At 33.8% G+C, this 14,902-nt stretch overlaps 1 protein-coding gene across 11 annotated transcripts in view; it reads left to right on the plus strand.

Annotated features, from left to right (window-relative positions):
• The window catches only part of LOC106169161 (uncharacterized), a 74,817-nt gene that overhangs the window by 53,725 nt on the left and 6,190 nt on the right, over positions 1–14,902 (plus strand). The window contains exon 1 of one of the 11 annotated variants that reach the window (XM_013548532.2): positions 1,615–1,772. The exons of 6 other annotated variants lie outside the window; for them this stretch is intronic. The gene's annotated coding sequence lies outside the window, so the exon portion shown is untranslated. 4 more of the 11 variants (XM_013548536.2, XM_013548533.2, XM_013548534.2 and 1 more) reach the window with 4 other exon arrangements.

Consider the following 14,902-nt stretch of genomic DNA (forward strand, 5'->3'; position numbering starts at 1 on the left):
TTTCATGTTTTGAATTTCATTTTTTATTGTTGTTGATTTTTACCCCTTATTGTATGATAGGATAGCATCATAAAACAAAGAGGAATGAGTAATATTTTACAGATTTGGGTTTAGAATGACTCCTTCTTCATCTTGAGTATCTGTTTAATAGAAAATGATTGATTTAAGGCATTGTTGATATTCCCATTTAATGTGTGGCATCACCACTATACAAAAAGTAACCTTCTAAAAGTTTAAAGATTTGGTCTAGAATTCCCTTTTCTTTATCTGGTAAGAAAGACAAAGTCAATTGTTTAAAAGTCCGAGTGAAAATTGATCTAAGTGCGAAATGGGGAAGTGTTTCTTCCTAAGTCTTAAGACTGTTAAGTCAGTCAATTTAATACTCTGGCATACAAAATTATGGCACCACTTTTCAAACATAAAAAATAACAAGAAGTATCCACTTTAGCCGTGTCCTTACATATCTCTCCTATCCAAAGTATTCATTCTCTCTTGGAAACAAATTCCATTGATTAACTTTGTTAGATAAAAAATATATGAGGCACTGTGCACACACTTAAGGAGTGCGGATAGATCCCCATCTTGTATATTAACTTGTGAACTACTGTGTAAATGTTGACTGAATCCAGTGTACACATTTGCTCAGGAGAAAGTGTTTTCAAACAATAAACATCATAAGTTTGATTAGAGAGTTTACACGTAGGGTATGATCCCGCTGGTCCACCTGCTTATATTGGGTGTTAATTAGACAGACTCTGCACAGGGGAAGACTCTTGATTGAGGCAAACAAACTATGTGTGGGCTTTCTTCAGGATTTTAGAGTACTTACGAAACAGTGTTTGTCCCAGGGGAGGATATCTTTTAAAAAAGGGGAATTTTTATTTTAGAAAATAGCAATGGAATAGTTAACATTAGATTGGGGCAAACAAGCTAAGACTGTTTTTCCCAAATGTAAGAGCAAAAACTATGTATTTCCCACATGGGATATATTAGAAAAAGGGAGTTTTATCATAGAAAATGGCATTGGAGCTGTTTACATCAGACTGGGGCAAACAAGCTAAGCTTGGTATTTTCTCTGGATTTAAGAGTAAGAAACAGTGCATTTCTCAGGAAAGATCTTTTAGAAAAACCGCCCCTCAGTCTGCTATCTGCGAGTTCCACCCGTGGGCCTCCCATCATCTTATATTAATGTATGGTAACTATCCCTCTGTCCGCTGTCTGTGAGTTCCACCCCTGGGTCTGTACGCATCCTACACCATGTATGGTAACTGTCCCCCAGTCTGCTATCTGTGAGTTCCACCCCTGGGTCTGTATGCATCCTACACCATGTATGGTAACTGTCCCCCAGTTTGCTATCTGTGAGTTCTGCCCCTCGGTTCATAGGCATCCTACACTGTGTATGGTAACTGTCCCTCAGTTTGCTATCTGTGAGTTCCGCCCCTGGGTCCGTAAGCATCCTACACCGTGTATGGTAACTGTCCCCCAGTCTGCTATCTGTGAGTTCCGCCCCTGGGTCCGTAAGCATCCTACACCGTGTATGGTAACTGTCCCTCAGTCTGCTGTCTGTGAGTTCCACCCCTGGGTCTGTAAGCATCCTACACCGTGTATGGTAACTGTCCCTCAGTCTGCTTAGCATAACTGCTGTGTTCACAGTGGCAGATGGATGTGTAACAGACCTATGAGAGGTGATTAGTTGTGGTGGCAGGCGGTGAGGCGGGTGTTAAGACAAGCATTTAGACAGCCATAAGGGCAGACGGCAAATCAAGCTTCTGGTAAGTGTCAAACTGCTCCGCCCTCCTGTCCCTGTGCCATTTAGCTGCTAATGAAGAAGGTAATTAGTCGTAAAATGAGCCGTTGCTGAGCTGCGACTGACTAAACAACTATAGCGGGCTACTGGTGGTAAGCTAATACCTTGGTCAGGGAGAGACACATAATACTTTGTCTACAAGGGAAAACTATGGGACTTTTAAAGAATATGTTTTGATGCTAAGAACGGTGTGTACAATGAGGTGGATTTATTAACTTGATTATGTGGTTTCCAGCAAGACAGGTAATGAGCTGGAAGATAGTTTGTTATTGTGGTAGCAAGGCAAGGAACTTAAAAAGCTGGTTACTGCTAGTTGTTGTGGCAGAGTGGGGGATACTCTGTTAGACCAAGGAATTGAATGACTGAAAAATCTGAATGAAAAGCTTTTGGCTGACAAATGCCGGGTTGTCAGCTAAGGTGTTAATGAGGTTAGGCAGCAGAAAAGTACAGAAAAAGTTAGTAGCTGGTTGTATTTAGTATGTGAAGATAGAAAAAATGCATGTACAGGATCTCACAAGTACTAAGAATTGTACTTTCCAGGTAAATATATTTCCATCATAAAAATTGTGATCACTAAGATTTCTGTGGAAGATAAAATAATTAGATTTTCTAAAAGAGAATTATAGTCATTCTACTGCAGTCTGAGTCTGAAAGAAAGCTAATCATCGCTGTTCCTATTTCTCATCAAAGAGCAACCAGGCTTTTACACCAGGCACTGAAATCATAACTCCCAGGAGCCATTTAGACATACTATCAGGGCTCTTTAATAGATATTTCAGCAAATGGATTAATTGTTGTAGCTGATTGATCTCTGGAAGTGCCAAAGCTGTAAGGGACCTCCGTGTCCTGAGTGGTATGGTAATCACCCATTAAATTTGAACAAAATGAATTAATAATTGTGTTCAGAACAATGGTATATAAGGAATAGTTTTAATTTGATTCACTCGTTGTGAAAAGTTTGTCGTCTTTGTGTCAAAAAGTCCTTTTTATGATTTACCAAAAGTTATAAATCTTTAAAAAGAAAGACTTAAATAAGTGAAGAGTATGAAATTTTAAAGTAATTACTGTAAAACTGAATGTCAGAAATGAGGTGCTGATTATGTGTAATTGAGGTAATTTATCTTTTCATATCCTCGGACTCTTTAATAAAAGTCACCAGTTATCTAAACTTCAGTGTCACATGCTTGATGGATTGTGGAATTTTTCAATCTCTTTGTTATTCTTTTTAAATATATGTTGAATGTTGTAAGTTGTTATGAAAAAGTGGAGTTGTGGGCATTATCAAGGTTCTAATGGAGTGGGTGATTATAAAATAAACAACTCACAGCCAGGATGCAGAAAGCATAACATATTGTGATTTTATACAGATCTTTTCTTTCCTTTTTTTCAAATGAAAAACCCAATTTGGACAGAAACAAAATCACATTTATTTTGTCTAAAACTTTAAACAGCAATAAAAAGTGAGCAACTGCCACTGCTTACTAGTAAATAGGGGCAATAGCACGTAAAAGCACTTGGTGTCTGCGAAGTAATTAAACGAGACCCGAAGCTTCAGTCCAGTTTACAGTTCAGCTCTCCCAGGTGTTCATAGATTAGAATAAAGGCCTCTATCTGTCAAACCTAAACCAGGGGTCCACATAAATTAATAGGGGCAATATTGGAAAAGATAAAAAAGAACTTGTGATATCGCAGTTTGAGAGGTTATTTAGGAGAGGAATAAGATGGAACTGCCTCTTATATGTTATCCATGCTGTACAACTTATTACATACATACTAGAGATTAGTGTGTTTAATGTTAGATTTATGATTTTTTAGAGTAAGGCATGATTGATTTTCATGGCAGAAGTGGAATGTTTTCAGGAAATATCAAAAGTAATGTGTGAAAATGTGTTTCAAGTTGTGCATATATATTTTTTTAAAAGAAATCCTACTTTATAATAATCTAAAAAAAAACACCCAGTAAAAATGCAAGGCTTTATTTTTGGAAATTTAGAAAGATAGTCTAGTGAGCGTGCCTGCAAACCTTGTAGACATAACTCCTGTGTCGAATGTGTTGACATTTGATTTTTGACCCGATTTTTTCACTTTGAGTTAAAACAAACAGTGTTTGAAAAGATTATCACCTGGGATATTAAAACTGATGTGTACTTATATGACAGCCTCTCAAAAGTGATGTGTTGGCATGCCCCTTGCAGGGTACGGCAATTCCTCGTTATTTTCAAAGACCTTTTTTATTTTATGAGAATTCAGTGATTGGAACTCTATTATTCCCTATAGGCTATTATTAAAATGCAACCTAACTTCCTTAGTAAACAGTCTGTTATGATCATGTCACATGATTATGTTGTGCATTTTTCTCTCATGTTTTTTAAAGGTGAACAATAACATTCACAGTTTTATCCTCTATTTTATTCTATATTACTTTCTTTTTAGTTACTCTCAGTCTCATTTCTCAACATAAACCTGACTCAAATTTGAAGAACTTTTTGAGAGATCTTTATTTTTAGGCATTTCTTACAAAGCATTGTGTTTTGCAAACAATAAATCAGTTGTGTGCGAATTCAGGGTGTAATTACCGTATGAGGAGTTTAGTTTTAAGCTTAAGGCTATGGAGTGGGGATACTGATACAGTAATTGAAAAAAATATGTGCACATTATGTTCAAATATATTTTGAGGAGTTTAGAGTGAAGTTTGTGTTGTTGGAGGAATTACTTGGCAAAATACTTTGTTTGCCTTGTATGTATTGAACTACACAATGGTGACCTGTACCTGTAGTGTTAAGGTTGCACTGTTGCAAAAACTAAGATTTTGAGTAGAAAATATATCATCTTGTTATCATCATTTTTTATAAAAATGTGCATTCTTAAGTGATGGAAGAATGGGTCTACTTTGTGCATACATCGTATTTAGCTAGCACAATCAGGGATTTAGCTTTATTAAACCCAGAAATAAATACTTGAATTTAGTTCTTGTTTGCAGTTTCTGCACCACCGTAACAAACCTTAGAACTCAACAGTATCATCCCCACACAATTCCAACCATAGCACAATATGCACGCTTGAGATCGGAAATTTCCAAACCCAACAGTCAGCATGGCACATTTCTTGCAAATTTACCTGGTCTTCTCTTTCAATGGTGAGTAAACAGTTCGGGGTTCTAGCTCTGACAAGTGAGTTTGTTTTAGTGTCCCGAGTCAAGGATTACGGGAAAAGGCTGGTAAATATGTGTAAATACATGTAGACTGGTACGCAACATACGAGATGTTTGCTGTGTAACGGAGCATATGAGTCTGTCCAGGGGGGGAGAGAGAAGTTCTAATTCAGAATGAAGGCGGGAAACAGTGAGGATGGTTTATGATGTCTGAGGTTGAGAGTGCCCCGTTTTGAATTTGGCATTTGCCGTTTTAGAAGGTGGGTATGATTCATATTGTGATGGAAGGAAGCAGACAGAGGGATAGGTTGTGATCTGTTTTTATTATATCTTTATATATAACTGAGAGCACTCAATAAGGAACAAATTATCATTATTTATCAGATTATTTCTGAGGTTTTGAACTGAGTCATGAAACATGCTGTTACAGGATTTAATTTGTAAGGACACTTTTTTTATCAAATTTATGATTACTACCTAATTTCAAATCAGTATTTTAAAATTAGCCTGTATTTAGTAGATATTGGTAAAAATGGCCTTATACTAATGATGTGAGGACCTGAGAAAAGCAGGTATCTATAGATTAATACAACAACTTTAAAATCAGGAATTTCCAGAAAAAAAGATCTTGTAAGAAAATCTGACCCATAGTATTAACTAAGTCACTGTGGAAATTTTGCCTTTGCATACCTGGTAGTAAGCCATGGAATATTCAAATATATCAACTAAAAATATACTTCTGTTGATGACGAAGTACAATGTCAAGCTCATTTAATATTCTTATAATACTCTACTCAGTATTGGAGATCACTTGTTTTAATCAAGGACTGTCTGTCGGAAATTTCAAAGAAAAATGTGGAATAGAAATGCTTGCTAAATATAGAAGATTGATTATTCTGCATCATATCTTGTGATTGTACAAACAATTTAAAGTTAAATATTTACAAAATATCCCCCTTTAAGTCAAATCACTATCAAAATATATTTATGTTTTCTGAATTTCCTTGGAAAAATAAAATAAATAAACAAATTACATGTATAAAATCAGAGGTTTTGAACAAGACATCATGATATGGTATAAAATAAAATAAGAATAAAAAAAGAAAGATTGTAATCATACTGAAAAAATTAATCTCCCAAATCAAAATAAATATGTTGCAAATTATCATGTCAGTTCATTAAAATAAGATTTGATAACTAGAAAAAAACACCTGCATCGCACTGTCAACATACTGTCTCTATAGCTAGCTCTATACTCACTATAGTATCAGAGTATTGTCCACTTATGACACTCTAATCTAATGCATTATTCCAGTGGAAGGTCCTCTTCAGACCTCGCCATCCCGCTATTCCTAGCTTAACTTGAGGACCCTCACGCCATCGACCGTTCAACAGTAATGGTTATAACTGATACAGTTTATGCTATGGAAGAGTGTTAATCCGAGAGAATAATGGGGGACTTTTTGTGGAGTGGTTTACGTAATGGCTTTCCAACAGTCACCTCCATGTACAATAGTCATCTAGAGTGCTCTTTATCATTCATCATACTCTCTGAGTTTTGTGCTTGAAGTTAATTAGGCCTTCATAGCTGCCATACATAGCCACAGATTGCAGCTTTGGTGAATTAAGGAATATGAGAGAGGCTATGGGGAGATTGGTCTTCTGTAATGGTCTCTTTAAGCAAAGCAATACTGACATGCTACATTCTACAAGGATGGGAGGTTAAAAGGCAGTGCTTTGTCTAACTCAAGTCTTATTCAGTGTAAAGAGCCGCCATCCCCAGGGACTTAAATTATGTGGCTAATGCACTTTGACAAATAAACCAACATGGATACAATTTATCACTTATGTCAGTTAGTGGTATATATGTGATCATTTGGAAATATTTTTTGAACATTAGATTAAAAGTACATCCATAGTGTATTGAGTGTACTATATGGATATTAATTCTGTGCATATACATAGGAAAAATCATTAAATAGTTAATAAATTAATGAATAAACAAGCAAACGAAGATAAGGGTACAAAAGTAAATTGATGAAACAGTCAAGTATAACACAGTTTGCCTGTGGCCACAGTGGACTTGTGTGTTTTACTTGCAAGCTACAGGTGAAAATATTACTGTGCCAAAATGATGCTTGACTGTAGTATTCTCTCGCTGATACTGCACTGAAGTTTATTTGTTATTAAAGCATGCATATAACATGTTTAAGCTCATTTGCTATATAAATAACTACTATCTGACCAAACAGTATATAGTACACAGAAAGACCCAAAAGATGATGCTTGTTGACATGGCAGCAAAGACTAAAATATTCAGTTAAGGTTGATGAAACTTTTTTAATTGAAAAGATAGATTACAATTAAGTGTTTTGAGTAGCTGTCCATGGTGAAGGACAAAGGGGGGGTATCCCTTTATGTTGTTTTTTAATGTTTTTTCACACAGAAATTTCCATTTTATGAACTGGGTTTTGAATGAAAGGGTTAACTTGGTAAATTCAACTCTCCAGCAAGACAAGCTAGGTTCTGTGTTCATGTTGTCAGTATCCATTTTTTTTTCCATTATCGAGTGTTTCTCAGAAATACTGAGCTTTTTCTACAGCTATAGTGAAGTGATTTAGTGGTTTTCTGTTTGAAGTTACGCAATCAACATCAGAAAACTAAAGGCAAAATAATCTGGAAAGTAAATGTTTTTCTCCAGCATCTGACAACTAATAGAATAAGGAGATCACAACAGACTTTAAAGTTATCTTATGTTTTTTTATAACAATGTAAAGCCAACTGTTGCAGAAGATGGATATATTGGTTCAATAAAAACATCTCGGTTTTTAAATGTGCATGTGAATTACTTCTTTGTTAGTGGTTAAAAAATTACATGAAAACTGTCACATCAGATTCTACTTCCAGCTATTTTTGCCAGCTGAATGGTAAAAATTTTATGATATTTTTTGTCATTTCACCATCGAATAATTGATTTTTTTCCGTAACAATAGACAGTCTCTGCACTTCACAAATGATAACCTAAAGGTGTGATCATCATGTTCATGAAAGTACTTCAAAGTATTGAAGTTATCAAACATAAATATTCATCATTTTCCCACCTATTGCTTTCTGCTTTAGTAAGCAATCTGTTAATTTTCACCAGGTGTGTTAAAACCAATATTGAAATATGTCATAACTGCTGATAGGCACTTTTGACTGTCATGGATGAAAACTTAATCACAATGAAGATGAAATAATATGAAATAAAGGGACGGAAAACTGGAAGTTTTACCAAAAAGTTAGGCTGCAACTCTAAATGTGAAATTTGAAAAAAAAAAAAAAAAAAAAAAAACTGGCCAAAAAAGTAAATTTAGATAGGAGTTATTTAGCCTCAACATTCGAGACACATGGAGGAGTAAATTGTTGAGAGGTAATTTACTATTGCCTCGGGGACGGTGCGATATATGTGCAGTGATTACCAAGTGAAAGGTTTTCCTCTAAAACAGAAGAGCAACTTCCAAGTACTTAAATACACTAGTGTAAAGAGTTATAGGGTGCAGCCATGAAAGGTTTATTTGTACGGGGTTAGATATCATGGCATCAGCCAACTCTCTTTGGTTATGTTAACATACAGACGTATTGTTTGCCAGCAGACATGGGCTGACAGGTAAAAGATTCATGGTGTTTCTTTTTTTTTCTCTTTTTTTAAAAAAATTTATGGTGAAATTTATGGTGTATATTTCTGTTATGAATTGTAGGAAAGAGGAACCACATGCGAAAGGGTTGAGAACATAATTTAGTGCCATAATTGATAATTCTGATGTTTTTGAAGTTTTTTAAGTGCATCTTGACTCTGATTTCAAAAGAGGACTTAATTCTTTCAAAAAACTGTGTGAAAATAAAAACATGGAAAAACACATTTGAAATCCTAGGTCGGTCCTGCTAAAATACCTACACTATCAGATGGTGTAGAAAATGCTTTTTTCCTACACCTAAAACTAACGCCTGTGTACACAAAACACTTCACGTTAGCAATTTGATGCTAGGGGTTAGATACTCAGTGGCAAAAAATTGGAGATACAGTGACTATATCTGAGGAAAAATGAAACGGCAAGTAATTTGCTCAAACAAACTAGAAGCAGGTGGACCATATTAGATTCTTTTTATCGGAAAAGAATCCCACTCATGGCATGCTCTGAGACAGTATTCTGCCATCTAGTGAGAGGCCGCCATCTTGCTATGCCATACCACTGCGATAAGGTGAAAGCTAAGAATAACACACAAGATATAAGGGTCTGATAACACACTAAAACAATCTCGAGCTAATTTCTGGGCACATTTGGAGGTAGATGAAGGGCGAGATAAACTGAAGGGTAGTAATTGCTGCTAAAATTACGACCCAACATGTAAGAGTGCTTGAGAAGTCTGGTAAATATTTGGATGAAATCAGAGAAAATGGCTGTGGAGACTTGAGACTGCTTCCTGTGTCTATGTGGTCTGGAGAAGTGAAGACTTGTTGTGGTTTCCTTTAAATTCACAGTTCAGCCCAGTTCAAGAGCCTTTTTTGTGTGAAAAAAATTGAAATGTTTTTCATGAGATTTATTAAAAAAACAAACATTTTTAATCACAATGGCAATATATATTTAAACAATTGAAGAATGATAAAAGAGGCACTAATATTTTTTACATTATTTTCTTTAAAAATAAAGCTCTAAAATGTTTATTTCTACCAAAACTCACAGAAGGCTTGAAAAACTCAACTTTTCAAACAGTTATAAGACATAAAGCAGTATACCTTCCTGTTATTTATTCTTTTTTTTATTTATTCTTGTTAATCAGAAAAAATTTTTTAAAAAAATGTGAAGTGAACATGGTAGAATAACATGAAAGAACAGTGTACCATACTTACTGACTACATAACCAGAAGAAACAAAATTGACCAGTGTGTAGATTAAAATAATGTGCACTTTTTATCAGGTTTGTTTTTACTTTTCGAAGAACCTTGATTGAAAGCTAGTTTTAGAACCAGCAGATTGAAAGCTTCACTTTATATCTCACAAATGGAGCTTGACATGCCTATTTCTTCCCTATTTATTTTTTCGACAAACCCGATACTTTTCCAACAGGTATTTTGGATTAGTTTTCTAAATGCCAGCTACTTATCTCTTTTAGTCATTTACTTTTTTTCAGAAGAATCCTTCTGAAAAAACAGATCACTTCTTCTCTTATACCAGGATCAATTCAACTTTAATCATCGGACTTTGAAATAAAAAAGAAGAAAAACAAGCTGTTTTATAGAATTTACACCACACCCATCTCCTTACATGTTACCTCAGTAGACCTGTGGTTATTACTTTTCAATTCAAGGACATCAAATGTTTATGAAAATCATATGTAAAAAGCACTTTGGACATTAAACACTTACAAAATTAAAAAAAAAAAAGAATAAGTTGATAACTTTTCACTTCAAGCTTAGTAAGGTTGCAGTTTCATAGGCACTTTGGACATAAAATATAAACATACAAAAAGCCAGAAGATGTGAGTAAATTTCAGTTTTAAGCTCAGCAATTACTTAAATAAAATTTAAAAAGCTTGATTATTTATAAGTGCAGTCACAGACTCTTTGGATAAGAAACATTCTTAAAAATGCAAAATAACTTTCCACTTCAAGCGTATAGTAACATTAACAAGTTTGGTAATCTTAAAGAGCATTCTGAAATTAGATCCATGAATTGACCCTTGTTATATCCATAATTTTAATTCATAACATAGTTCTCATACAATGTCACCCCTTTTTGCAATCAATGGTTCCAAAAACTCCTGCTATAATTAAAGGTTCTTAATGCATTGATCAGTATTAGCCAGGTATCTATGTGCTTCACCAGTTCATAATGATAAGTATAGTGTTTGTTGGCAGGACTCCTCTTGCTAGCATAAAATTATTGATAGACATGCTTGAAAATTCAGTGATATCTATTTGCGTCTATTTCTTTACTAAATTAATTTAACAATTGTTCTTAATTAATTTTTATATTATTTGCAGAGGTAAAAAAAGTCTTTTCTTCAGAGTTTAGATTTTCTTTTATTTCTTATGCTAATACTCAGTCTGATAGGTGTTCAAGATGGCCTAACACCATTATCATATGCTTAATGTTTTTAAATATTTACCTTAAAAGCTTACTGTGCCCCAAAATAAAAAAAAGTCAAAATATCCTGCAAAGCTACTTACATTAAAATGTTTATTAAAACTCCTTTATGTAAAAAGCACCTTGAGGTCGATATTTCTTTCTGAAACACCAGTAAACCATGGCAATGTCAGTGGTAATAATGGTTTGTTTAGAAGTAAATTACGTTATTAGATCTGATTCAAAGTATCAGAGCTCAAGTGCAGTTACTGGCCAAGCGATGACTTGGCTAGGAGGATTTTTTTCCTTTAGCAGAAAGTTTTTTAAAAACTTATGAAAAATACCTTTTAGCAAATTTGGTCAGGGAATGCCCCTTAATTAGTTTATATCTCCTGTGAAAAGGACATGTTAAATTAATTTGACATCAATCACATAATGTTCATTTAGAACCACCCCCTTCGAGGTCAGGGGTTTCAAAAATAACGATAATTATAGGGTAAACACAATACCTAATATGTGAGTACCTTTCATATTTATAATGAATAATACTGTTTCTGTTCTGACTTTTCATACAAGCATAATATTATTTATAGACATCTTTGAATATTCACCAATAAACATTTGCTTCAATTTTCTTACAAAATTAAGTTAAAAACCATTCTCACTTGAAACTGATATTATTTTAAATGAGCTAAAACAAGTATTTTATTAAAAACAAAATTTCTTAGTTGATAAATGCTTTTTTTAGGGATCTAAACTGACTTTGATTAGACCTCATTTCCCCAGATCTTTTTCTACATTAGTTTTATAGTAACATACTAAATTATGATGTATTTAATAACTTAAATATAAGTTACCCTTTTTTCGATCAAGGGTTCCAAAAATCTGTTATTAGTTCGTTGTATCGAAGGTTCGCAAACACCATTGGTTGGGTCTTGTACCTATATAACTGGCTAAGTACAGTCTTGTTAGGACCTTCCATGCAAGCATAAAATTATTAATAGACATCTTTAAAAACTCATTGATGAACATTTGCCTCTAAATCTTAATTTATTTAAATAACTAAGATAATAATCCTTTTTTAATTATTTTAATTTTTAAAACAGGTAAACATAACAATCAACAGACAAAAAAAATAAATAAATAATAATAATAATAATAAAAAGAAATAAAAAGGAATAAAGAGATAAAAGCACAGAAGTTATATGCCAGCACTGTGCTTTTAAAGAATCTTAGCTTGAAAGTTTAAATTTACTAAATGCCCCAAAACTCTGCAGTAATAATTAGTTATTTTCTCTTGTTCAAGTGACATTAACAGTCCGTCTCCAATAATGTTCAAAATACATATTTAAGATACACATAAAGCATGCATGGATTTCCAATGCATATAAATCACTTATACTAGTTTCTTATATGACTAATATAAAGTCAATATGCTTAGTCATAATAATTATCCAAAAAAAAAAATTCATTTGGTCAAAACAAAATCCATTTTTATTTTATTTCAACTTGATTCCAACTGATTCAAAGTCACCCCCCCCCCAAAAAAAAAAAAAAAAATTGTGTCATTAATTATATCCTAAAAAATAAATATAAAAATAACCTCTTTCTGAAGCATGTATATAACATAGTTTTTATTCCATAACTAATTATTTGGTTTATTTCATATTTTATAAAGTCGCAGAAACAATTTGGAATCACTTCTAGACTTTAGTGAAAAAAAGTCTGGCATAAAAAACTTAATTGGTATTTACTTGTAAGTGAAAAAAACTATTTTGGGTGTGTGTTTGGGGAGGGGGGGGGACATATCTATGAATTAACTGCCCCTATGGGGAAAATACCCCAGAACTGCCACATTTCTCCATAAGCACATTATAATGCATACAAATGATGTGCCACATAGCAATGTAAATGGATGATACGTGAAGGCTGCCTATCTCTTTCTTTCAAAGGACAACTGTCTCAGCTGGCATATAAGAGGGCTACTTCCAGTCTGAGAAAGAGTAAAGAACTTTGGTAGTGGGAAGTTCAGGTGATTTCAGCTTCAAATTTGGCGTAGATCACAATGATGTCCTTTATGTAGTTTTGCTGGCTGTGGAAAAGGTATTAATCTTTTTGGTAAGGAAAATAACTGTAATTGTTTTGCATACATAAGTTTGGTGTAGACTCAATTTATTATAGTAGAAATTCCAAAGATAATTATTAAACATTTTCCTGTTGATAACATCATTATGGTCACTATGTATTATCTTTTAAATTGCTTGTCTTCACAGGTTTTGTGATTTCTTAGTTTGAAAGATGACGTAATAGGGGCCATAATATCGGGTAACATTTTCTTCTGTATAGGTATATTATCTAAGAGAACTGTTTTCTTCGGCTTTTACCCTTATACGGAAATGAAATTAATGTGATAAAATCAGATTAATTCTGTAGAAATAATATATTATTAAGCTTCATGCTGTAATCCTATTATATGGATTTAGGAAGAGGAAGCCAGCAAAGCAAGGAAACGAGATCAGCAAGAGTGGTTTTAAGTCAACAAAGTTTTTTCAGCTGGCTTGTAAACTCAAAAAATGAGGTTAAGGCAAGTAATGGGAGTAAATAAGCAGACACATGTAAGGGGTTGGTAACTGAAGCAGATGCCTCTGGATCATGAAGAGGCTGTCCTGTGGTGTTTTCTGGTAATTATAATTACAGTCATGTGTGTGTGTGTGTGTGTGTGTGTGTGTGTGTGGAGGGGTTGTGAACACTGTATTCTTTAGCTGTATACACCAAACTGAAGATATATATATATATATATATATATATATATATATTAGTATGATGGGTGTGTAAGGATACTACTAGGTGTAAATATATATATGTTTGTGAAGGGTATTTTCCTTTATTAAAGATTAGATATGTCATATTGGCAGTATGAAAATTGTTAAGTTGTAGCCTTGGGCAAAAATTTGCTTGGGTCAGTCAAGAAGTTGTTACAACTTCTTGAGTCAGTAAAACCAGTGTTTGTGTTGTGTATCAACAGGAGATTTAAGACTTGGTATGCTTTTCAACAAGTAGAAAGTAGCTAACTTGAATGTGTTATTCAAGGGATATGTTTTAGTTTATAACTTGATGGAGTGAGTGTAAGCCTTGGTAAAGGATACCTGGACATTTGTTTTTGTGTGCTATTGATGATGCATTTTGGCAATTTATATTGGCAATTTATGTAAGTAGATATTTCAAAGTAATTTAGCACTATATGTTAGATGTGTATTCAAAGGTAAAGGTGCATAGCTTTTTGCATGTAAGAGATCTATCATGCCCGTAGCCAGCAAAGTCAAAAGGGGGTTTCTCTTTCTGAAAAAGTGGACCTTTTTCAATGAAACTTACGTGTACCTAAATCAAATTGTACCCAAAGTGGACCTTTTCCTGACAAAAGGGGCGGTTCTTTCGAACCCCCCTGGCTATGGGCCTGTCTATACATTATGAAAATTAATGCCAATACACATAAACACATACAGTTGTAGTAATAAGGGGGAAAAAAGAATAAGAATAAATAAGGAAAAAAGATTTTTGTCAGTATAAAACTACATCAAGCATGGAGATCATAGTAGTTAAGTTATACAATACACTGAACCTAACATGCAAACCATTTAATCAAAAAAAGAAAACTTTAAATAATGTATTCCTGTTCATGATATGTTTTTATTCCAGCAACCTAATAACAAAGCACTGGTGTATCATTTCCCTGTTAAGGAAAAAAAAAACACTCACACAGAGAAACAGAAACAAAGCGCAGTCATCTAACTGAAGCAATTTATTTATTAGAAATCATGAATTGATGGATCGTAAAGT

This window comes from Lingula anatina, chromosome 3 (assembly GCF_051362555.1).
Source record: "Lingula anatina isolate TDL-2025a chromosome 3, LinAna3.0, whole genome shotgun sequence".
Lineage (NCBI taxonomy): Eukaryota > Metazoa > Brachiopoda > Lingulata > Lingulida > Lingulidae > Lingula > Lingula anatina.